General features: G+C 42.6%; 1 protein-coding gene across 2 annotated transcripts in view; it reads right to left on the bottom strand.

Annotated features, from left to right (window-relative positions):
* Window positions 1–6,444: 6,444 nt before the first annotated feature.
* Window positions 6,445–24,896, bottom strand: part of LOC102926814 (uncharacterized) — a 90,300-nt gene continuing 71,848 nt past the window's right edge. For both annotated transcript variants that reach the window (XR_013042134.1, XM_076544089.1), the window contains one exon: window positions 6,445–6,645. The gene's annotated coding sequence lies outside the window, so the exon portion shown is untranslated. The remainder of the gene's footprint in view (window positions 6,646–24,896) is intronic.

The raw sequence follows: 24,896 nt of genomic DNA, 5'->3' as shown, positions 1-24,896 counted from the left end.
CTGAGTAGTATTCCATTGTGTATATGTACCACATTTTCTTTATCCATTCTTCAGTTGAAGGGCATCTAGGTTGTTTCCAGGTTCTGGTTATTACAATGCTGATATGAACATAGCTGAGCAAGTGCTCTTGTGGTATGATTGAGCATTCATTGGGTATATGCCCAAGAGTGGGATAGCTGGATCTTGGGGGAGATTGATTTCCAATTTTCTAAGAAAGCCCCTTGCCTCATTCCTGATTTAAGTGGAATTGCTTTGAGTTTCTCTCCATTTAATTTGATGTTGGCTGTTGGCTTGCTATAAATTGCCTTTATTATGTTTAGGTATTTTCCCTGTATTCCTGATTGCTCCAAGACCTTTATAATGAAGGGGTGTTGGATATTGTCAAATGCTTTTTCTGCATCTAGTGAGATGATCATGTGGTTTTTTTTTTTTTTTGAGTTTGTTTATATGGTGTATTACATTGACGGACTTTCCTATGTTGAATCACCCTTGCATCCCTGGGATGAAGCCTACTTGATTATGGTGGATAATTGTTTTGATGTGTTCTTGGAGTCTGTTTGCCAATATTTTATTGAGTATTTTTGTATCAATGTTCATGAGGGAAATCGGTCTGTAGTTCTCTTTCTTTGTTGTATCCTTGTTTGGTTTAGGAATCAAGGTAATTGTAACCTCATAGAAGGAGTTTGGTAATGTTCCTTCTGTTTCTCTTGTGTGGATCAATTTAGAGAGTATTGGTATTAACTTTTCTTTGATGATCTGGTAGAATTCTGCGCTGAAACCATTTGGTCCTGGGCATTTTTTTTTTTGGTTGGGAGACTTTTAATGACTGTTTCTGTTTCTGTTTCTGTAGGGGTTATTGGACTATTTGAATAGTTTATCTGGTCTTGATTTAACTTAGGTATGTGGTAACTATCCAGAAAATGATCCTTTTTTTTTTTTTTTTTTTTTTTTTTTTTTTTTTTTTTTTAGGTTTTCCAGTTTTGTGGAGGAGAGGTTTTTGAAGTATGACCTGATGATTCTCTGGATTTCCACAATGTTTGTTGTTAAGTCCCCCTTTTCATTTCTGATTTTGCTGATTTGGATGTTCTCTCTTCCTTTTGGTTAGTTTGGATAAGGGCTTGTCTATCTTGTTGATTTTCTCAAAGAACCAACTCTTTGTTTCATTAATTTTTTGTATTCTCTTTGTTTCTATTTTATTGATTTCACCACTCACTTTGATAATTTCCTGGCATCTATTCTTCCTGGGAGACTTTGCTTCTTCTTGTTCTAGAGCTTTCAGGTGTGCTGTTAAGTTACTAGTGTGGGATTTCTCCAACTTCTTTATGTGGGCATTTAGTGCTATGAATTTCCCTCTTAGCCCTGCTTTCATAGTGTCTCATAAGTTTGGGTATGTGGTGTCTTCATTTTCATTGATCTCTTGGAAGTCTTTAATTTCTTTATTTTTTCCTTAACCCATTGGTGATTCAGTTGAGCATTATTCAGTTTCCATGAGATTGTAGGTTTTCTGTAGTTTTTGTTGTTGTTGAAATCTAACTTTAAACCAGGGTGGTCTGATAGAATGCAGGAGGTTATTCCAATTGTTTTATATCTGTTGAGATTTGCTTTGTGGCCAAGTATGTGGTCAATTTTAGAGAAGGTTCCATGGGGGTGCTGAGAAGAAGGTATATTTTTTGTTAGGATGGAATGTTCTGTAGATATCGACTAAGTCCATTTGGGTCATGACATTAGTTAAGTCTTTTATTTCTCTGTTAACGTTAGATTTGGGAGATCTGTCCAGTGGTGAAAGTGGGGTGTTGAAGTCTCCCACTATTAATGTGTGTGGATTTATATGTGGTTTAAGCTTTAGTAATGTTTCTTTTACATATGTGGGTGCCCTTGTGTTTGGGGCATAAATGTTCAGAATTGAAACTTCATCTTGTTGAATCTATCCTGTGATGAGGATGTAATGCCCTTCTTGATCTTTTTGATTGATTTTAGTTTGAAGTCTATTTTGTTGGATATCTAGGTGGCTACATCCGCTTGTTTCTTAAACCCATTTGCTTGGAAAGTCTTTTCCCAGCCTTTTATTCTTAGGTAGTGTCTTTCTTTGAATTTGAGATGTGTTTCTTGTATGCAGCAGAAAGATGAGTCCTGCTTTCATATCCATTCTTTAAAGCTATGTCTTTTTATAGGTGAATTAATTCCTTTGATATTAAGGGATATTAATGACCAGTGATTGTTCATTCCTGTTATTTTTTGGTGGTAGTATGTGTGTACTTGTCTTCTTTAGGGTTTACTGCTGTGGTTTTATCTATTGCCTGTGTTTTTGAGGGTGTATCTGACTTCCTTCGGTTGGAATTTTCCTTCTAGTGCTTTCTGTAGGGCTAGGTTTTTGGATAAGAATTGTTTAAATCTGGCTTTGTCTTGGAATGTCTTGTTCACTCCATCTATAATAATTGAAAGTTTTGCTGGGTATATTAGTCTAGGCTGGCATCCATGGTTTCTTAGTGTCTGCATTACATCTGCCCAGGTCTTTCTGGCTTTCAAAGTCTCCATTGAGAAATCGGCTGTTATTCTGCTGGGTTTGCCTTTATAAGTCACTTGGCCTTTTTCCTTTGCTGCTCTTAATATTCTTTCTTTATTCTGTACATTTAGTTGTTTAATTATTATGTGGAGAGGGGACTTTTTGGGGGGGTCTAGTCTGTTTGGTGTTCTATAGGCTTCTTGTATCTTCATAAGCATTTCCTTCTTTAAGTTGGGAAAGTTTTCTTCTATGATCTTGTAGAATATATTTTCTGTGCCTTTGAGTTGGTATTCTTCTCCTTCTATCCCTGTTATTTGTAGGTTTGGTCTTTTCATGGCGTCACAAATTTCTTGGACATTTTGGTTCATGACTTTGTTGGCTTTAGTGCTTTCTTTGACTGAGGAATCTATTTCTTTTACTGTATCTTCAATGCCAGAGATCCTCTCTTCCATCTCTTGCATTCTGTTGGTTATACTTGCATCTGAAGTTCCCATTCGTTTACTCAGATTTTCTATTTCCAGCATTCCCTCTGTTTGTGTCTTCTTCATTTTTTCTATTTCCCTTTTCAGTTCTTGGACTGTTTCCTTCATTTGTTTCATTGCGTTTTCATGATTTTCTTTCAGTGCTTTATTGTTTTCTTCTACTTTTTTTGTCCTTTCCTCTAGTTTTTTATAGCATTCTTCCATTTTTTTTTGTCTTTTCCTCTATATAAGCCTCTACCTTCTTCATGATGTTATTCATAAGGCTGTTTCTTGGGCTTCTTCCAATTTTTGATGCTCAGGTCTAGATGTTGGAGGCGGGCTAGGTTCTGGTGATGCTGTATTGCTCTTCATTTTGTTGTATGTACTTTTGCCTTGACGTCTGCCCATCTCCTTGTGGTTTGTTCTTGGTCTTATCAGCGCACTTGGTCCAGACAGAACTGACAGATTCAGGAAGTCTCTCTCTCTTGTCTAGATGGGAGCTCTCTTGTCCAGATGGAAACTCCAGGACAAGATGGGAACTCTTGTCCAGACGGGAAGTCCGGGGCAGGATGGGAGCTCTTGTCCAGACAGGAAGTCTGGGACATGATGGGAGCTCTTGTCCAGGAAGGAAGTCTGGGGCAGGATGGAGCTGGGGGCCGGTCTCTTAAGTCTTGGGAAGTGGTTGGGATCTCTCTTGTCCAGAAGGGAAGTCTGGGGCAGGATGGGAGCTGAGGGCCTGTCTTTAAGTCTCAGGAAGTGGCTGGGGTCTCGGTTGATGATGGGCGTGGTGGCAGGGCATGGAGATTGCAGGGTCTGCTGGCATTCTTAGAGAAGGGGAGCCCTCCCAGTAGGGCTAGAAGGGAACCTGCCTGGTGGCCAGAACCTGGGGCCAAGTTGGGCAGGTCTTCCCTGGAGTGGCTGGTGCCCAGGGATGGGGTCTAGGCTGAGCCCGGGCACTCACTTCTGGTCCAGAAGGGAAGTCCAGGGCAGGATCTGACCGTTGTTCTTATTTTTACCTTTTTTTGCAAAATTGCATGTTGCTAGCCTTTGGGTCAAGTGCTCAAAAGATTGTGTAATCGTTAATAATAAAAATAGATTATGCTTGCTTTGGTGTTAAGTCTGGGATAGTTCCTATGTTTAGTAAAAGATGATGAAGAATATATTGGAGATTTTCTAAGAATAACCTTAGGAATCATGAGAATATTTTGTGTTGAGTGATTTCCCTTTTTCTTTCTGTTCCTCCTTTTCTTATGATAATAAAAGCCTGAGGTCACCAGGGCAAAAGCAGAAGCTAAACTAAGAGAAGCTAAAAGAAGTTAGAGAAGCTAAGAGAAACTAAGAAAAACTAAGAGAAACTAAGACAAGCCAGGGAAGAAAAAGAAACTTAGCAACTGTAGAAGCCCAAAGTGACCTGTCAGCTTGCACGAACTCTGTCTCTGAGTCGTTATTGCGCCTTCCAGGTATCCCATACTTCAGACCCCCAAAACTGCTGAGGCTGGTCCCTGGCAATGCACAAGTGCACAAACAAACTCAAACAAACACACTATATATATATATATATATATAATCAAAAATTAAAAATTAAGCATGGCAAACAGGGGAAAAACCATCCAAATACTTTAAGTTCAGAGGAAACCATGCATATATGAAAAGAGAACTCCCAGAAGCCATTAGGTTGCCAAATTTAAGTCTCTGTAGCAGGCAAGTTGTTAGCCAAGGAGGTCCTCCAAGCTCCACATACTAAAAAGGCTACTGTGACTGCTGTTGGAGGCATCCCAGAAGTAGATAGTGGCACTATTTTGCTGAAGACATCACATGCTTTGATTATGACATGGAGACATGAAGTTGAAATTATGCTGGATACTCCCTAAGTATTATGCTAAGAGACAGATCAACCCTGGAGGGCAAGGTATCCTGGACACCTCAAGCCGCTTGGGGCAGCTCTGCCCTGGAGGTGTTCAAGACACCTGGTGCTGCTTAGGACAGCTGTGACAGCTGTAGCTACAAAGAGACAGCTCAGCCCTGGAAAGGAAGTTTTTATGACTGCTTGGGAGAGTCAGACCTGGAATAGCTTCAGCAGGGAAGGGTATCCTGACTGTTCAGGAAAGTCAGGCTATACCTGGTATGTTTTCCCCACAGGATATAGCAATCCTGTTCCTCTCCTACAGAGCCATTACAGCTGAGCTTTGCTCAGACGGGCCTTCCTAGAAGAGCTCTGCTTCTCTGACTTAAGAAATTGCAGAAATGTAGCCATCTCCTCGGGCTACAGAGAAAAGTGTTACTTTTTCAGCTCTTTCAGCTCTCCACTGGTTTGTCCACTGAGGGACATCTCAGCAAGGATTTTCTATTCAGCTCCTCCTTGCTCTGTCCACTGAGGGATATCTCAGTAAGGATCTTCTCTATGTCAGTGAATGAAGATCTTCACACCCAAAACTCTTTTGAGAAAGAGATTTGGCAAGAAGGAGTCCAGAAGAGTAGTTGCCTCTATCAGGGTGGAGAGAATAGTCCACAACTGAGCAGGCAGGGGAATTTATATAGGATGTCTTGGGGGCAGAGACAACCAGTGATTGATTAGTTTTTTTTCTGCTCTGGGATTAGCCAGTTTTGTGGGCTAAGGACAGACATGGCCCAGATTTCAGAGGCAAACTGTGTTTCTTTCACTGACCTTTCTTATCCTTTTGACACTGCCTCTAAAGCCAGGGCACATTTCTTTCATTGACTCTGATTCTAGAGACTAAGAGTGTTCTTTAGGCACTCGTTTCAGAGTCAGGGCATGTTTCCTTGGTTATGGGTTTGGGGATAAAGTGTTCATTTCTCTGGCTCAGGTGCCAAACCCATGCTGTGTTTCTTTTCCTGGTCCTGTGTTCCAGGGCCAGGGTGCTACTGTGCTGCTCTGTGATTGGTTGGTTTCACACTCAGTTGGCCAGGGGCAGAGATAGCTCTGATCTCACTGAGCCTAGGACCAGGGTGATACTCTGTGATTGATTTCACAAGTCAGCTGGCCAGGGACAGAGATGGCTCTTATTTTAGCCAAACTGTTTCTTTCACTGGCCCTACTTAGTTTTTTAACACTAATTCTAAGGCCAGGGCACATGTCTTTCACTGACTCTGATTCTAGGGACCAAGAGTGTTTCTTTGGTACTGGTTTCAGACAGAACATGTTTCCTTGGTTCATTTCTCTGGCTCTGACCACAAATCTAGGCTGTATTTCTTTCCCTTGTCCTCGGCCGCAGGGCCAGGGTGCTACCTTCCTGCTCTGTGATTGGTTGGTTTTACAAGTCAGTTGGCCAGGGGCAGAGATGGCTCTGATTTGAACCAAACTGTGTTTCTTTCACTGGCCTTATCTGAGCCATCTTTCCCTAGTTCTTGGCTCCAGGGTCAGGGTGGGTTTCTTTAGCCAGCCCCTTTTCCCTACATTTCCCACTTTTTTGTTTAGTAATAAGCAGCTGGGGGTTGGAAAGGGTAATAAACAGCTGGGTGTTGGAAAGAGAGAAAAGTTATCTTTAGATGGTTTTCTGCTGAATTGGGGCATTAAGGTTCCTGGGACAATCTTGATCTTCCTCCTTATCAGCTTCCTGCTGAACTGGGGCATCAAGGTTCTTGGGGACAATTTTGATCTTCCTCCTCAGGATGTAACCAGTTTCTGCAGATCTCTGGCTCTGTTGATAGTGGCTGGTAATCCTATAATATTAAGTGGTTCAGAGTTTGGTTAGAAATATTTTGGATATGTTGCTGAAGAAATCTAGCCAAGAGGTTTATGAGGCAGGGTGCAATTAATAGGGCTAAGAAAATGTAAAAAAAGCAGGGATAAGAAGGGTAGCACCCATTTCCATATCTGACTATTTGTGATCTGCTGTCTAGAAGTATCAAGCTGTTTCTGAGACTGAAGATCCATTTGGAGTTATTGGACCTTATCTTTCACTATCCCTCATTGATTGACATAAAAGTAACATTCTTCCACAAGAAATAGACAAAGACCACCTCTTTATGCTATTAATAAGTCTAATCCTCTCCGATTTTGTAGTACTACAGTGGTCAGTGAATCTATTTGTTCCTGAAGAGTAAGGATGGTCTGAGCTACCCACTGGAAATCCCGGATGAACTGTGAGGAAAGCTGGTAAAACTGTAAACAGCTAGGGAAGTAGTCAGGCTGTTCCAGCGGCTATACCTGCAGTTATTCCCAGGGCTGCTAGAAAGGGTATTATTTGAATGGCTCCTTTATCATTCCTTGCTGCTATGGACTTGACAATGGGAATTGGCAAGGGTTCTTCACCAGGTACCACCCCTAATTTAGGAAACAAATACCGGGGCACAAGTTCCAGAATACCTAGCAGATAAGCAGTGACAAACTTGAGTACCACCAAGAACAGAGGCATTGTGAGTGTTTGGACTTAGGGGCTGGGTGATATTACCAAGGATAATGGTATTATTGGAGTCTGTAGAATCCAGAGTACCCACAAAGTGTATTCCTGAAAAGTTGAAGCAGTTTGTAATGCTGAAGAGAGGAATGTGAGAGAGATAAGGGATAGTAGTGACACTTGGCTTAGAGCAATTAACAAATGTTAAGGTCAGATAATCTAATAGAATAATAGATGAGACCACAAATAGTGGGTGAGCATTTGACCCTGGGGGGCACATAACCATCATTCTCTAAAATGGTCAGCCTGAGTTCATTAAATAGCTGATATGCAATAGTTAAGGTCTGAAACAAGAGATGGTGTGACAAGGAGGTGGGATCAAAAAAAGGTGACATTAAGGATGTAAGAGCCTTTGAAGAGCTTGGACCACTTTTACTGTATCTATTCCTAGGAGTTGAGAGAGTGGAATGTGTGCCCTCTATATTTTGCGCAATCTGGTGGGCAGGTTTGGTAGATGCTATAGTAAAGTTTCCCAATCACTTCCACTTAGCAGTTGGGGTGTCATGTGTTCTTAATCAGAATGTACAAGACTCCCCATTCTTCATAACAGGTAGAGTGTTTTCCTGCATATGCATTGTTTCTAGCAGTCTCCAGACCCTATCACATGAGTGGTCTGGCTGAACTGCTGGGCATATGTCTCCTGAACCTTAAATCTTCAAATGTAGAGTATGATAGCAATATGAGTGAGTGGGAAGAAGTAGAAGGAGAAGAGGTAGGGAATGGCCTGATAGGGTGGGGCATGAGCCTTGACAGGTTGGTGAGGTCTCATTATTCTGAGACCAGAGGCAGGATTATGGTCTGTATATAGTTTTTGGGATTGTCTCTATGCTAATTGACAAGCGTGGGTTAGAACTATCAATTCAGCCTGCTGACTTGTGGTATGGGCTGGAAGATCTTGTGTATTGACCACTGTGGTGTCTGAGACAATTGTATATCCTACTCCACGTACTCCTTCATGTAGGAAGGCAGTGCCATCTGTATGCCATGTATAAGTGGCCTGAGGTAGTGCTCCTTCTTGCATATGTATTGGGTAGGGTAGTAACTCTGCTGGTGTCTCAGTGCATGAGTGTGATGGGGGTATTCTAGGACTGGTTGGAAGAGAAGATTTGAAATGTTATGAGGTGGACGTGGTTGAAAAGTCAGTGTTGTATCTTCTACCAATGCTACCTGAAGGGAGAGAACTCGGGAGTGAGGTAATGTTTGAAGGCACTTGTATGATAAAAGGTGTGACAGGCGGTAAGGAGAAAGGACAGTAATGGGTGACCCAAATGTTAACTTCTTTGACTCACATATAAAAAGTTCAGCTGCAGCCAGAGCTCTCAGACAAGGTGCCCAACCTTGAATAGTTTGATCTAGTTTTTTTGATAGGTATGCAACAGGTGCCAAGATAGGTTCCAGGTGATGATCCAAGACCCCCAAGGGCATATCCCTCCTTCTCCATAACATAGAGAGAGAAGGGGTGGGTTAAGTCTGGATGGTAAAGGGCTAGAGCCTGGAGAAGGCCTTGTCGAAGCTTATAAAATGACTTGGTAACAGGGGCTAGAAGAGGTTTGTGTGAGTGGCCAAGGCTGCTTTATACACGGGATGAACAAGAAGAGAGAAGGAAGGAATCCAAGAGCATAGAAGCCTGCCATTACTAGAAAAGACAGGATTTCATCCTTTATAGTAGAGACTGAGTGAATAGAGTATTTGCTTTCTGTCTAGGGAAATGGCCTAATGAGTTGGAGAAATGGCTAATCCCAGATATGTAACCCAAGGAGGAGACAGCTGAACTTCAGAGGGTGAGACCCTGTATACCTGACTGGATAGAAAGTTTAATAAAGTAGAGGTGTCTACCTGACTGGTCTGCAGGGATGGACTACAGAGGAGAATATCGTCTACATACGGTATGAGTTTGGATTTAGGAAGAGACAAAGAAAGTAAGTCAGAGACTAAAGTCTAGCCAAATAAATATAGGCTGCCATGAAACCTTGGGGCATGACAAGTGAGTTGGATAGAGATGTGGGTATCTGGGTCAGTCCATGTGAAGGCAAAGATATTTTGTGACTGGGGGTCCAAGGGAATAGAAAAGAAGGCATCCTTGAGGTTAAAGACTGAGAAATGGGAGGTTTCTGAAGGGATAGTGAAGACGTGAGTATAGGGTTTGGGTTCTACAGGGTGAAGGGGAACTACTGCTGAGTTAATAAGTCAGAGGTCTTGAACCAAGTGGTAGGCTCCATTGAGTTTTTTTTTTTCTGCCAATATAGTACTGTTAAAGGAAGAGGAGGTGGGACACAAGATTTTTTTTTTCTTAACAGGTCAGAAATAAGGAGCTTAAGTCCCCGATGGCTTTGGAGAGAGAGTGGGTATTGGGCCCTCATTATATATTTGGTTGGACTTTGTAGTTGGATGATGATGGGGTTGATGTTTGGCTATAGAAAGGTTGTGGTATGGTGATATTTTATTTGTACTGAAATGTGATTTTATTTGTATGTTAATAAATAAAGTTTCCTGGGGGTCAGAGCTAATAGTAAGCCATAGTGGAGCTGGGCATTCATGGTTCACGCCTTTAATCCCAGCACTTGGTAGGCAGAGCTAGGTAGATCTCTGTGCGGTCAAGGATACAGCCAGCATTGGAGACACACGCCTTTAATCTCAATACTAGCCATAGAAGACCTGGAGGTCTGTACAGACAGGCAGTGATGAGGCGGTCATGTGGTTGAGTTTACAACCAATGAGAACAGAAAGTCTATATAAAGACAAACAGACAGGAAGTAGGTCTCTCTTGGCTGAAGAGGATCGCTGAAGAAGGAAGGGTAAGGCTCTGAGCTCTGACCTCTTGGGCTTTTATCTTTATATTGGTTCTTTGTTTCTTATTTAATAAGATGGTTACTTCTACATTTTGGGTATGCCACACCTTGGGATCTACCTATGAGGCTGATAGAGGAAAGGGATTAGATGTGGTTTGGAGGAGGAGGAGAGGAATGCCCCGTTGGCCTGGGGTTAGTTGGATGGAGAAAGCAAAGGAAATAGAGGCTCCCATTTTGGTTAGAAAGTCCCTTCCTAGCAAGGGGACAGAACAGGTTGGTATCACTAGGAAAGAATGGGTGAGGGAAATACCCTTAAAAATACAGCTAAGTGGTGGGGTTTGCTGGATTTAGTAAGGTTGTCGCCCTACTCCAACAATGGAGGAACAAGAGGGTAAAGTGGGCCCCAAAAATTTTGTCAGGATTGAAAAGGTGGCCCCAGTATCCAGGTATCCAGGAGGAAGGAGATGGATCTCCCTGATACTGTGATGACTAACTGAGGCTCCCTGTCAGAAATGGCAGTGGTCTGGCCAAGAGAGCTTGGGCTCCATTGCCAGACCCAGGAGGCTGGCCAGAGAGCAGTCTGTGCTTGATATCTGTGTGTCCCTAGTACAGGGGCAGTCAATACTCAAATGTCCTTCTTGATGGCCTCTTGGACATAGTCCAGTGGCTTATGAGGGTTTGGACAGGCCCGTGCCCAGTGGCCCTCCTGGACACATCTGTAACAAGAATGTGAAGATTGCTGGGTTTGGAGGCCAGGGAGTTTGAGCTTCTGTTTTTTTGTCCAGTGAGAGACTTTAGCCATCATTAGGTTTTTTTTTTTTTTTTTTTTTTTTTTTTTTTTTTTTTTTTTTTTTTTTTGGTTTTTCGAGACAGGGTTTCTCTGTGTATCTTTGCGCCTTTCCTGGAACTCACTTGGTAGTCCAGGCTGGCCTTGAACTCACAAAGATCCGCCTGGCTCTGCCTCCCGAGTGCTGGGATTAAAGGCGTGCGCCACCACCGCCTGGCATGGTATTTTTGATAATGGGCCTTTTCATACCTTCCATGATACACCTTAAAGGCCATTGCTAAGGCTTCTGCTTATGGAGTCAGAGGTTCTTTCTCCAGATGTTTAAGTTTAACCTTAATATCTGGGAAACTCTGAGAGAAGAAATACGTCATAAGGAGTTGCTTTCCATCTGGAGTCTCAGAATCCAGGTTGGTACATTGTGAGAGGGCCTTTGTAAAGCAGTTGAGGAATTCAGATGGGTTTTCAGTTTTTTCCTGGATGACCCTTTGGACTTTATCACAATTTACTGCCTTGAGGGCAACTTTGTGGAGACAAGATATAAATCTACTCCTAGCTGGGAAGTCTCCTGTGTTATTATAATCCCACCCAGGCTCTTGACCTGGGACTGCCCTCGCCCCCACTGGGTAGGTGTTATCCATTTGATGGAGTTCATCTGCATGAACCCTAGCTTGATCCCAGACTCGCCGATGCTCTTCTGGGAGAAGATTGTTGGTAAGGCTCATATAAACATAGTGAAAGGTAAGGTCATAGGATTGGGTAATGTACTGGAATTCTTTAATAAAAGTGGAATAATTGGAAATATAGGACCCTAACCTTTTTTCTATTTGGTAGAGCTCAGAAAACGAGAAGGAGACATTTACCTTGAATAAACCATCCACCCCAGCAACCTCTTGCAAATGGAGAACTGGGGCTGCTTTAGATCGGGAAGGTACAGGAGGTCCCAAGGTAGACCGGGAACAAGTAGCAGGAGGACTTGGGCTGTCAGTGAGCTGAAAGTGGGTACCAGGGAGAGTTGACCTGGTGCATGACCTGTTACTGAGGAGGGAGAAAGAGAAACTAAAGGGTCTGGAAGAGAGGGAGCTGTGGGCTTTGGCTTTGGTCTATAAGGGGGAGGCTCATTAGCTGGATCAAAAGAAATTGATTCATCCTGTTCTGACTTCATAGCTAACAAGAGCTGAGTGGGGGAACAGGAGGCACAGAGAGAAGGCTTGGAGAGAAGGTAATAGAAAGCTTTAACATATAGGGTCTCTTTCCATTTCCCTATTGCTCACAATAGTTGTAAAGGTACCATATAATATTGGGATCTAGTGTGTTGTTATGCAGCCATTTAGATTGATTATCTAAAGGATAATGAGGCTAAAATTTGTTGCACAGGTGAACAAATTTAGGGCCTTTCAAATCAGACACCAAGTGCAAAGGTTTGAGATTTTCTAGGAGGCATCCCAAAGGGAGAGTATGGAGTGCAGAGTCCCCATGGATAAGAGGTGAGGGAAATAGTCACTACAACCTGTAGTTGTGGGCATCCCCTGGACTCAGGGAGGACAGAACAGGGTCCAAGCCATTCAGAGGGTAGTCACCCAACTCAACAGGGGTCCAGCTTAGCGTAGCTAAGCCAATGGAGAGACTTGGGTGCCTGGTCCAGGGCTTCTGTAGAAGGGAGAGGGTGAGAGTAAATCAAGATCTAGTGGGAAGGAATCATCCAGAAGAAAGGGCTGAAAAAGGGAGACTTTGTGGCTCCTTTTGTGGGAATATGGGACAGCACAAGAAGGGATGCTTAAGACTGCCTGATTGCAGCTCTGAGAGTGGAGGTGTGTGGCCAGGTGAAGAGGGCCAGCTGTATCCTTAAAGACCATGGCTGGGGGTACCTCCGCTTCCAAGAGTCCTAGAGGGGTGTGAGACACTCAATGGTCACTTCCTCAGACCCAGGGAAACATTTACACTGACCAAAAGGGGAACTCACCTAATTGCCACTGTTGGATGGAATGCTGAGCAATAGGTGAGTCGGAAGTTGGGTCCATTGCAGACAGACTGGAGATAAGCGATAGAGTCAGACCACAAATAGAGAGCACAGGCACCAAGGGAGTCTATCCCAGGTTTGGACACCAACAATGTAAGTAGACTGTTGCAACCATGTGTATTTGGTCCCAGGTTTTGGCACCAAAATGTGAGTTCTGCAACTCTGGGAAAGGTATCTTGACTACTTGGGGAGTCAGGCAACACCTCGAGATGCTTAGTACAGCTCTGATGGCTGGAGCTGCAAAGAGACAGTTCAGCCCTGGAGGGTGAGATATCTCAGACACCTGGAGCTGCTCGAATAGCTCTGCCCTGGAGGTGTTGCCCAGACAACTAGAGCTGCAAAGAGACAGCTTAGCCCTGGAAGGGAAGTTTTTCTGACTGCTTGGGAGAGTCAGTCCTGGAACTGCTTCAGCAGGGAAGGGTCTCCTGACTGGAAAAGTCACGCCTAGAGCTGCCCTGAGCTCTGCAGGGAAGGGTATCCTGACTGGTAGAGTCAGGCTATACTTGGTGTGGTGGGGGATGGTCTCCCCACAGGATATAGCAATCCTGCTCCTCTCCTGGAGAGTCATTACAGCTGAGCTTTGCTCGGTCCCCACTTAAGAGGGCTTCCTAGAAGAGCTCTGTTTCTCTGGCCTAAGAAATTGCAGAAATGTAGCAATTTCCTCTGGCTCTGGAGAAAAGTGTTACTTAGGAATGTATCAGCAAGGATCTTCTGTTCAGCTCCTTGCTCTATCCACTGAGAGATGTCTCAGCTAAGATGTTCTGTTCAGCTCCTCCTTACTCTATCCACTGAGGGACATCTCAGCAACGATCTTCTGTTCAGCTTCTCCTTGCTCTGTCCACTGAGGGATGTCTTAGCGAGGATCTCCTCTACGCCAGTGAATGAAGATTTTCACAGTCAAAACTTTTGAGAAAGAGATTTATTTGGGAAGGAGGAGTCCAGAAGAGTAGTTGCCTCAACCAGGGTAGAGAGAGCAGCCCACAACTGACCAGGCAGGGTGATTTATATCGAATGACTTGGGGGTAGAGGCAACCAGTGATTGGTTAGTTTTTTTTTTTCTGACCATGGATTGGTCAGTTTTTTGGGGCTAAGGGCAAAGATGGCTCTGATTTGAGACAAACTGTGTTTATTTCACTGGCATTATCTGAGCCATCTTTAGCTAGTTCTGGGCTCTAGGATCAGGGTGGGTTTCTTTAGCCAGCCCCTTTTCCCTACAATGTGAGTTGCTAAAGGAGAATTACCATCAACCCTCCTGTGTGGCTGTGGATAGAGTATGCTACATTACCAGAATTTGGGGCAAGATATGCCTGTTTGTTCACAGAGGCCCAACTATTCTGCATATCATTAGGAGCTTTCTGGTTACATTTAAGGCCACTCTTAGAGACTATTATAGTAGGGGATCCATATCTGGTAATATAATTCAGGAAAGAAATTTGTAGCTTGAAAGATTATTTATGTCAGTGAGTCTTGTGTCATTTTGATAAATGGTTAGGGTGTGCCTCTCAAGCTGCCTTCTGAATATTTGTGCTTGTGCTATTGCTGTCATTTGCTACTAGTCCTGAAAGAAATTGTAACTTTGGCAATAGATGGTGTGCTTCAGAGACTCCTAATCACTGACATAGTCCTTAAGAACAAGTCACTGTTGCTGTGTCATACATAGGTATTTTTATCACTAACTCTAATGCTGAGAATATCACAGAAAAGAGGGTAGAGAGAATACAAGAATCTTCAAAGGAATGGAATGTAGCAGTTCCTCTGAGTAGAAACATTGTGTCATTGAAGAAGCTACTGAGGCTCCATAAGTAAACAAGCTGACAAGTTTTGGAGAGCTGAATCAAAATTCACAAGATGCCCCTCATAGCTATGGTAGTAAACAACTTCTGATGAGGGCATTTTCTGGCTAAACTGCCTGGAGGAGATTATCTGACCTGAAGAGATGCCAATGCCTGAAGACCTCCAAGGATGCAGCTTTCATGAGTCACAACTCATGTTGAGGTGGACTCTCTGGCGATACAGCAACATTTGAAACATCTTAGATGAAGGAACACTAACCCACTCATGTATGTGGCACTAGCAAGCATGTTCCTTCTCCCCCAATTACCTCTGCCTTGCTAAAAAGTTTGGATTGCATTCCTCAAGCTAGCCACCAAGGTCCACTCTCTTATTGGGCCCCTACCTCCTGCTGAGGTTGACTACCAAGTTCTAGCTATCAAAGTATCAAAGTCCAGCAATCAAAAGCCCTCTTTGGTTCACCTAATTAACATGCCCCATCAGAAATACCACCACCTCTTCAGAGCCCATTCTAAAGCTGGCCTTCCCTTTTTCTCTTTTAAGAATTACACCTGTGAGGTCATTTGCTGCTGTTTATCCATGAGTCAGAGATTAGCAACTCTAACATTTCTTCCTGGCTCAATAAAGGGTAGCTCTTGAAAAGAGGTTTAGGATATGGGTGTGCCTAATCCTGGGACTGACAGAGCACCTCCCTGTGCTGGGATCTCCTCATTAGTTCCTGTGAGTAACCATGACAAACCTATTGGCTCCCTAAGTTGGACATGCATATAACCATTATTTTGTGTATTATTGGTCCTGGTACTTGGCAGGAATAGATATATGTCCTGTCACCCAAGGAAAACTCTCACACAATGTTTTCATGTTTGTCTGTTTGTTATTTGTTTTTCATTTTTGGAGCTTAGTTTTTCCCCTTAAGTTTTGGAGCTAAAGTTAGTGAGGAGACTTGGCAAGAATTAACTTACAGCAGTCAAACCTTAGTTTTTTTTATGTGACTTCAGATACAGTCATTTATGGTCCAAAAACAATTGAAAAATTAAAAAATAATTTCCTTTCTTTCTTTTTTCCTTCCTTCCTTCCTTCCTTCCTTCCTTCCTTCCTTCCTTCCTTCCTTCCTTCCTTCCTTTCTTTGCTGGGGGCCTTGCGAATGTACAACAGTGACAACTAGTGTTTAACAAGGCACATGATTCCCTGTTTGGGGCCTCCACGTGGCAAAGCCATGGGGTTACTGACTGTGAATGACGAGCTGTTTTCTCTCCATAACTTTCTGTGGTACCACTGCTATACCTCCTTAATAAGAACAGCTGTGGGGTTCTTTCCACAGACCTTTGGTGGTGTATTTTATATTTGCTGGGCACACTTACAGCTGTGAATGGTCAGAAAGATGATTTCTGCCTATATTTTACATTACTCAGACTGACATAGATTCTCAGTCACAAAAACAGCCTTTTACACAGACAGCTAATTTTAGACTTCAGAGCATATTCAAAGCAAACTGATTGCCCCTGGAGAAAAGTATTTGATTGGCCCTAGAGATAAATACATGAAGTTAATTTCCCAGATGTTATTTGCTGCTCATTCAAGGTCTGTATTGAAGGAACTTTATTAGACATTGCTTTCTCATTTTGCTTGTAGTTCCAGTCTCAGGCTCAAGGTTCAGCCAATAGTTTACTGTCTGGAATCCCTCACCAACTTAGAGCTACATGCATGGGTCACGTGACATTACTAGCCTAAGAGAAACTATGTGACTTATCTTGTGTTAAAAGTTTGAGGGGCCCCTGGCAATATGATTAGGTCTATCTCCAGTGCATGAACTGGCTTTCTGGATCCCATTACCTCTGGTCGGACACTTTGCTCACCCTTGATGCAGCAGGGAGGGGCTTGATCCTGCCTTAACTGAATGTAACAGGCTCAGATGTCCGCCCATGGGAGAACTTACACTTTTAGAGTAGGACATGAGGGGTTTATTGGGGAGGGAATATGGGGGTTTGGGGGGTGGGACGAGAGAGGGATCTGTGGTTAATATGTAAAATGAATAAAAGAATTGAAAAAGAATAAAACAACAAAGATGATATCCAGCAGATTGAGAGAGAGAGAGAGAGAGAGAGAGAGAGAGAGAGAGAGAGAGAGAAGGGCCCTGAATATGTAACTAATAATTGTCCATAGTTTGGCTGTAAGACAGCAAGGGCAGTGTAGAGAGAGGGGCTGTGCAGAGCAATGTGTGGAGAAAGAGAATTGGAACTGAAGAGAACTGGAACTAGAGAGAACTGGGACCAAAGGTTTAGAACAGAAAAGTCTGGGGGGAGGGGAGAGTGAGTCAACGAAGAGTGAGTGAATGATGCAGTAGTGTGTAAAGGGATGTGATGGAGTAGAGAAATATATAGCAGTATGTAAAGAGATGTAGCTTTAGGGACAGAGAGAAAGAAGGAGAAGTGTGAGAAACAAAAGATGTGTGAGAGTACGATGAGTGAATGAATGAGAGAATGAGTGAGTAAAGAGTGAATGAATGACGCAGTATTTAGTGAAGGAATGAGAGAGAGTAGAGAGAAGAAATGTGTAGTTGTAACTGTGCAAAAGAGAATTTATGGAGAATATAACCATGTGGAGTGTAACTTGGCTGTATGGAGAATGTAACAGTGTGAAATGTAGCATGTAGATTCTGAGAGAAAGAGATTTTCTAACATGCAGTAAAAGAGAAACTTACCATCAGAAGGCATGTGTGTTTCCTTATTTTTTCCCTGACATAGAAAAAGTCTAGCCCTAAGATAGGTAAGAATTTTTCCTTAGCCATCATCACCTTCATAGACTTTTTTTTTTACATACCCTAGTGGTAGCTGGGGGAGATGAAGATACAGCTCAGAAGTTAAAGGCTTGACTCACAACCAAAAATGTAAAAGATGAGTACCCAGCACTCATGGCTGGCCTCTCCAGCTTCTGCTTTATTCGTTCATTCGTTCATTCGTTTATTTATTTATTTATTTATTTATTTATTTATTTATTTATCCATTCATTCCTTTGTTTATTTATGTCTCATAGACTTATTTAATATGGGGACCAGAAGTGATTTCCCTTGTTTAGGCAGTGAGGTAATATAATTCAATTAATAACCATTTGTTTACAATCACTCAAATAGTAAGAGACAACACACTTAAGTCTCCAGTCTAGAATAATTTAAATAACCACTTTAAAAGAACCTCAGTTCTGTAAAGTTGATTACAAACTCCCAAGATACTGTTGATGTTTTAACTAGTTGATAAAATAAAATTCCATTATATATTTATAACTCATAGCATAGAATAATTCCATGGGAAGTAACTCATAGTCTAATATAATCACATTAACAGAAAATAGCTAAGGATATTCTCAAAACATGTACATACTGCCAAGATTATTATTTACTATTTTATACATTAACTGGTTCATTAGAGCATTTTTATATGTAATGGTTTATTTAATAAACATCAATTACAGTTAGAATTTTTTAATTTTTTATGGTACTCAGATACAATTTACCCAGACAAGAGCTTCCCCTCTGTCTGCTCCTCCCTGTTTTCCCCTCACCTCCTCCTTTCTTTATGCTTTCCTCCTTCCTGTCTCTCCCAAGGAAAGAACAGGCTTCCCTGGGACATAACACAAACAGAACACAACAAGACCAGCCACAAACCCTCACACCAAGGCTGGGTGAGGTATGCCCAAGGAGGAAAAGAGTCCTCAGAGCAGGTAGAAATGTCAGTCACCCCAACTCCCACTCTGAGAAGTGCCCTGGAAAGACCAAGGCAACAACATATCAGATATGCAGAGGACTTAGTGCAAACCCATACAGGCTCCTGGATGCAGCTCCAGGCTCTGTGAGTCCCCATGGATTCCTCAACTGTGCTATTCTGGTGTCCTCAACCCCTCTGCATTCCACAGTTCCTACTCTTACTCTTCCCTGGGCTTCCCTGAGCTCCAAGGGCAGGGCCTGGATAGAAACCTCCAATGTGGACCCTCTCTTTGCTTTATGATTGGCTGTGGATCTCTGCACCTGCTCCCATCCATTTCCAGTGGCAGTCTGATTGATGACCATTGAACTGGGCACTGTTCTTTCAACATAGTAGAACCTCATTAAAAATCATTTCACTGATTTTTTTGTGAGTCTTCGTTGGTTAGACATCATTATACCAGAACATCATACAAGTAGGACAGGTTGTAGGTCGATTGTTTAGTGGCTGGGTTAGTGTCTCAGACCCAACTGACTGGAAGCCTTGTGTGGTTACAGAAGATGAATAGCTCAGGCTCTATATCCCCCATTACAAGGAGTACACTCTAGGGTCACCTTCAGAATGAATAGAGTAATCAGCATTTAAAAAGAAAAACTGTTATCCCCATCCTTTAAGAATATTGCTTTCCATGAGGATTTATGAATTTTTCTGTTTTTAGAATTTTGGCAGTCACGTTTTACAGTTTCAGCTCGTGGATTTTGAAGAGTGTAGATATTTGTGTTTTATCCTAAGACAATTCACAGACATTGATCCAAATAGCTTAAGTTATTAGAAGTATTACAAGGGATGGAATTCTGCATTCATTGTGATATCTGGGTTTCCTTTCTTTGCAGTGATGTTAATGAATACAGTATAATTCTACTTTAAATGCACTGTATCATAGTCATGTTCTTAATGATGTAAAATCTTAATTTAGATTATATAAAATAACATTTTGAATAGTGCAAGTTATTAGAGAAATTTAAAGTAAAAATAAAACCTTAGTTTAATAAAGCATTGTGTACATTCCTCTGTCATGTATTATTTTATTTGAATGACTGTGTCACTGGGTCACAAGTATGTGCTTCATTTTATAGAAAAGAAAATTATGGTTGAGACATGATATATTATATTTTTGTGAACTATATTAGAACAGGGAGCATGTAGAAGTCTTTTTCTGGATTCTCACCAACCCCAGCACTGAGACACCACTACAGTTGTTGTCTAAAATCCCAGTCACTGCTCAAGTTGGCAGCAGAACTGGTCTTGCTGGCTATAGTTTTCAAACAAACAAAAAGCCAGTGATCTAGCTCCATTCCTGTTGTTGTGATAACACACTTTGACCCCTGAAGAGGAGAGTGTCTATTTGGATTCCACGCACACTTCCATGTTATTAATCAAAACTGAGGACATATATGGCAAGAACTCAATTGCAAACTAGAGAAGAATATGTGGCTTGCTAACTCTCACTCTGTCTTGATCATGTAGCTTTCTTACACAACCAGGACCAATTCTCTAGGGATGATGCCACCCCTCCAACAGTGTGCTACAGCTTCCTCAAATCAATGATCCATCAACTCAATCCCTCACAGTCATGGGCACAGACTAACTTGATCTTAATAATTAGGTGAGACTCATACAGTTTTATGCTGTGTCAAGTTGACAGCTTTAGCTAACTAGGATAGCAGGAGTTATAGAGACATGAAAACTTCTATTAAGATTTTGAGGAAAACCATGTTGTTTAGGTAATATGTAATAGGTTTCATACTGGCAGCCCAGAGTAGGCTATTGTGGTAGTTTGAATGTAAATTGGCCCCATAATCTCATAGGGAGTGGAACTATTAGGAGGTGAGGCATTTTTTGGAGTGAAGTATGGCCTTATTGGAGGAAGTGTGTCGCTATGGCTTTGAAGTTTCCAATGCTGAGGATAAAGCCAAATGTCTCAATTAACTTCCTGTTGCCTGCAATATATAGTACTCTAAGCTACTCAGCAAGAACCATGTCTGCCTGCAATTGACCTTTCTCTCTACCATGATGATAATGAAATGAACCTCTGAATCTGTGAGTTCCTTCATGTAAATGTTTTCCTTGTAAGACAGTTGTTTGGCTTGAACTGTTTGGGGGGCACCCAGGCAGGGGGATTGGGATCTGTATCTGGTCTATGGGTAGGCTTCTGGGAATCCAGTGACTGTGGTGTGATGCCTTGCACAGCCTTTGTGCAGTGGGAAGGAGCTTGGACCTGCCTAGGATCAGTGTGCTGGGCTTTGCTGGCCCCCATAGGAGACCTCAATTTGGGGGGTGTGGGGATTCTGGGTGGCTTGGGAGAGGGCTGGGGGTGGGTGAGGAGGAGAGGGGATCTGTGGATGGTATGTGGAGTGAGTAGAAAATTTCTTAATAAAGAAAAAAAATTGAAATGAGAAAAAAAAGTTTTCCTTGTAAGAGTTGCTGTGGTCTTGGTGTCTCTTCACAGTAATAGTAACCCTAACTAAGACAGAATTTGGTACCATGAGTGGTGCATTGCTGTGATGGGCCTGACAATGTTTTTGTTTAAAGGAATATGGATCTTGGGACTGTGTATTAGAAAAGCAATTGAAAGCTTTTATTGCTGCTTAATGGGCCATACTAGTAGGAGCATGGAAAACCTTAGCGTTGAATGTGATTTGATGAAATGGGGTAAGGGGGAGGAACTTGCTCAAGCATTTTCAGAAGAGAGGAATTTTAATATGTTGCCTAGAGATCATTCTTGTGATGTTTTGGTGAAGAAAGTGACTGCTTTTTGCCCTTGTTTGAAAAGTTTGCCTGAAATTAAAGTGAAGAATTTTGAATTCCGTTGGCAGAGGAAATCTCAAAACAGCCTAGTTAAGACTCTGTCATGTGTCTGTTAGTGGTAGCGTTAATGAAGATTTATAATGGAAAGTAGCAAGCTGAGCTGAGTAAATTACAAAATATACCATTTAAGGAGAAAAGGGTCACCAAAAAGTAGAAGGGATCTAAGTCCTATGCTCAAGGATACAAACAGATTCAGAAAAGAAATCAAGGGAGTATTGATATCATGACAAGATCCCACCTAGGGTAAGTTTCCAATTTGTGAAAAGGAAATAAAGAAAAGCTTATAGCCAGGAGGGGTGTGGTACACTTTTATTCCCAGCACTGGGAATGCAAAGGCTGGTTGATCTCTGAGTTTTAGGCCAGCCTGGTCTAGAGATCCAGTTTCAGGAGAGGCAAGCTTAGGAAGTGAAGGACAGAAAGCTGTAAAAGATTTAAATTGAACAAGTGCGTCATGTTCCAGCCCCAGTAAGCAGTAGAACTCTGAAGATTTGGCCATATGGTTCTGGCTTTAGAGTTAAGGATAGAAGAAATGGATTGTGTAATTTGCCTCCATGCCTTAAGGGGCCAGGCATGAGTCAGGATGTCTCTGAATGAAAGCCTAGTAGAGGGGCCATTGTGTAAAGCTGGGAAGTTGAAGCCTGAATTTCCTAGGAGAGGCCAATGTTAGAGATGCCAGTGTCATGGGATACCTGCAGAGGAGGGCTGCTAATGGGGAGTGGAACTCAAAAGAAAGAAATGTGTTGCACCCACCAAAGCTGAACAGAGTTGGACATCTGAAGAGCTTTTTCTTTAATTTTATAATTTAATTTAATTTTATATATTAGCCACGGATTCCCCTGTCCTCCCCCCTTCCCACGTCTGCCTTCCCCCCAGTCCCCCCTGCCTCCCATTCTCATCTCCTCCAGGGCAAAGACTCCCCTTGGGATTCAGTTCAGCCTGGTAGATTCAGTCCAGGCAGGTCCAGTCCCCTCCTCCCAGGCTGAGCAAAGTATCTTTGCATAAGCCCCAGATTCCAAACAGCCAGCTCATGCACTAAGGACAGGTCCTGGTCCCACTGCCTGGGTGCCTCCCAAACAGTTCAAGCTAGTCAACTGTCTCACTTATCTAGAGGGCCTGATCCAGTTGGGGGCTCCTCAGCTATTGGCTCATAGTTCATGTGTTTCCACTAGTTTGGCTATTTGTCCCTATGCTTTTTCCAATATTGGTCTCAACAATTCTTATTCATAAAATCCCTCCTATTTCTCACCAATTGCACTCCTGGAGCTCCACCTGGGGCCTGGCCGTGGATCTTTGCATCTGCTTCCCTCAGTCATTGGATGAGATTTCTAGCATGACAGTTAGGGTGTTTGGCCAGCCTATCACCAGAATAGGTCAGTTTGGGCTTTCTCTTAACCATCTCCAGTAGTCTATTGTGGAGGTATCTTTGTGGATTTCTGGGGACCTCTCTAGCACTTTGCTTTTTCCTATTCCCATGTGGTCTTCATTAGGAAGTAGTTTTGAATGCATCGGCATAGGAGATCACTTCCTAAATATAACACCAGTAGCACAGACACTGAGAGAAACAATCAATCAATGGGACTTCTTGAAACTGAGAAGCTTTTGTAGAACAAAGGACATGGCGAACAAGACAAAGCAACAGCCTACAGGATGGGAAAAAGGTCTTCACCAACCCCACATCTGACAGAGAACTGATATCCAGAATATATAAAGAACTCAAGAAATTAGACATCAAAATGCCCAACAGTCCAATTAAGAAATGGGCTATAGAACTAAAAAGAAAATTCTCAACAGAGGAAGCTCAAATGGCTGAAAGACATTGAAGGAATTGCTCAACATCCCTAATCATCAGGGAAATGCAAATCAAAACAACTCTGAGATACCACCTTACACCTGTCAGAATGACTAAGATCAAAAACACTGAAGACAGCTTATGCTGGAAAGGATGTGAAGCTAGGGGAACTCTCCTCCACTGCTGGTGGGAATGCAAGCTTGTACAGCCACTTTGAAAATCAATATGGTACTTTCTTAGAAAATTGGGAATCAATCTTCCCCAAGATCCAGCTATACCACTCTTGGGCATATACCCAAGGAGTGCTCAATCATACCACAAGGGCACTTGCTCAGCTATGTTCATAGCAGCATTGTTTGTAATAGCCAGAACCTGGAAACAACCTAAATGCCCTTCAACTGAAGAATGGATAAAGAAAATGTGGTACATATACATGTGGTAATGACATCATGAGGTTTGCAGGCAAATGGATATATCAAGAAAAAATCATCCTGAGTGAGGTAACCCAGACTCAGAAAGACAAACATGGTATATACTCACTCATAGGAGGATACTAGATGTGGAACAAGGATGACTGGACTGCTACTCACAACTCTAGGGAGGCTACCTAGAGAGCAGGACCCCGGGAAAGACTCAGGGATCACCCAATGACAGAGAAATGGATGAGATCTACATGAGCAAACTGGATGTGAGGGGGTGGGTAATGAAGGGCAAGTGTTGAGGGAAAGAGAGTTTGGGGGAGCAGGAGATCCCAGCTGGATCAAGAACAGAGGGGGAGAACAAAGAATAAGAGACTATGGTAAATGAAGACCACATGAGAATAGGAAGAAGCAGGGTGCTAGAGAGGTCCACAGAAATCCACAAGGATACCCCCACAATAGACTGCTGGCAATGGTCGAGAGATAGCCAGAACTGACCTACTCTGGTGATGGGATGGCCAAACACCCTAATAGTCGTGCCAGAAACCCCATCCAATGACTGAGGAATCTGGATGCAGAGATCCACGCCTAGGCCCCGGGTGGAGCGCCGGGAGTCTTATTAGCGAGGAAGAGGAGGATTTATATGAGCGAGAATTGTTGAAACCAAGGTTGGATAAAGCACAGGGACAAATAGCCAAAGGAATGGAAACTTATGAACTATGAACCAAAGGCTGAGGGGCCCCCAAATGGATCAGGCCCTCTAAATAGGTGAGACAGTTGATTTGCTTGATCTGTTTGGGAGGCATCTAGGCAGTGGTACCAGGTCCTGTGCTCATTGCATGAGTTAGCTGTTTAAAACCTGGGGCTTATGCAGGGACGCTTGGCTCAATCTGGGAGGAGGGGACTGGACCTGCCTGGACTGAGTCTACCAGGTCCATCTCAGTCCTCAGGGGAGGCTTTGCCCTGGAGAAGGTGGGAATGGGGGATAGACTGGGGGGAAGGGGAGGGGAGCAGGAGGGGGGAGAACAAGGGAATCCGTGGCTGATATGTAGAACTGAATGGTATTGTAAAATAAAATAAAAGGAAAAAAGTAAATAAAAATAAACAACTTTTATAAAATGGTTAAAAAAAAGAGTTAAGATCCAATGTAGAGTTTAAGGCTAGGTTGAGTTTTATGACTAGGTTTCAGGTTATATAGAGTAGATTTAAGGCTAGAGTTAGGTGTTAGCATTAAGGTTCACAGACATCATGGTGCAGATAGACCTGTCATGAACCTGACAAAAATAGGTAATTATTAAATGGAATGTTCATGATGAATGAAAGGTGAACATTACAAAACATCTCTATTGGCACACA

The sequence above is a fragment of the Peromyscus maniculatus genome, chromosome 1, assembly GCF_049852395.1.
Source record: "Peromyscus maniculatus bairdii isolate BWxNUB_F1_BW_parent chromosome 1, HU_Pman_BW_mat_3.1, whole genome shotgun sequence".
Classification (NCBI taxonomy): domain Eukaryota; kingdom Metazoa; phylum Chordata; class Mammalia; order Rodentia; family Cricetidae; genus Peromyscus; species Peromyscus maniculatus.
This window is presented reverse-complemented; position numbering and strand designations above follow the sequence as displayed.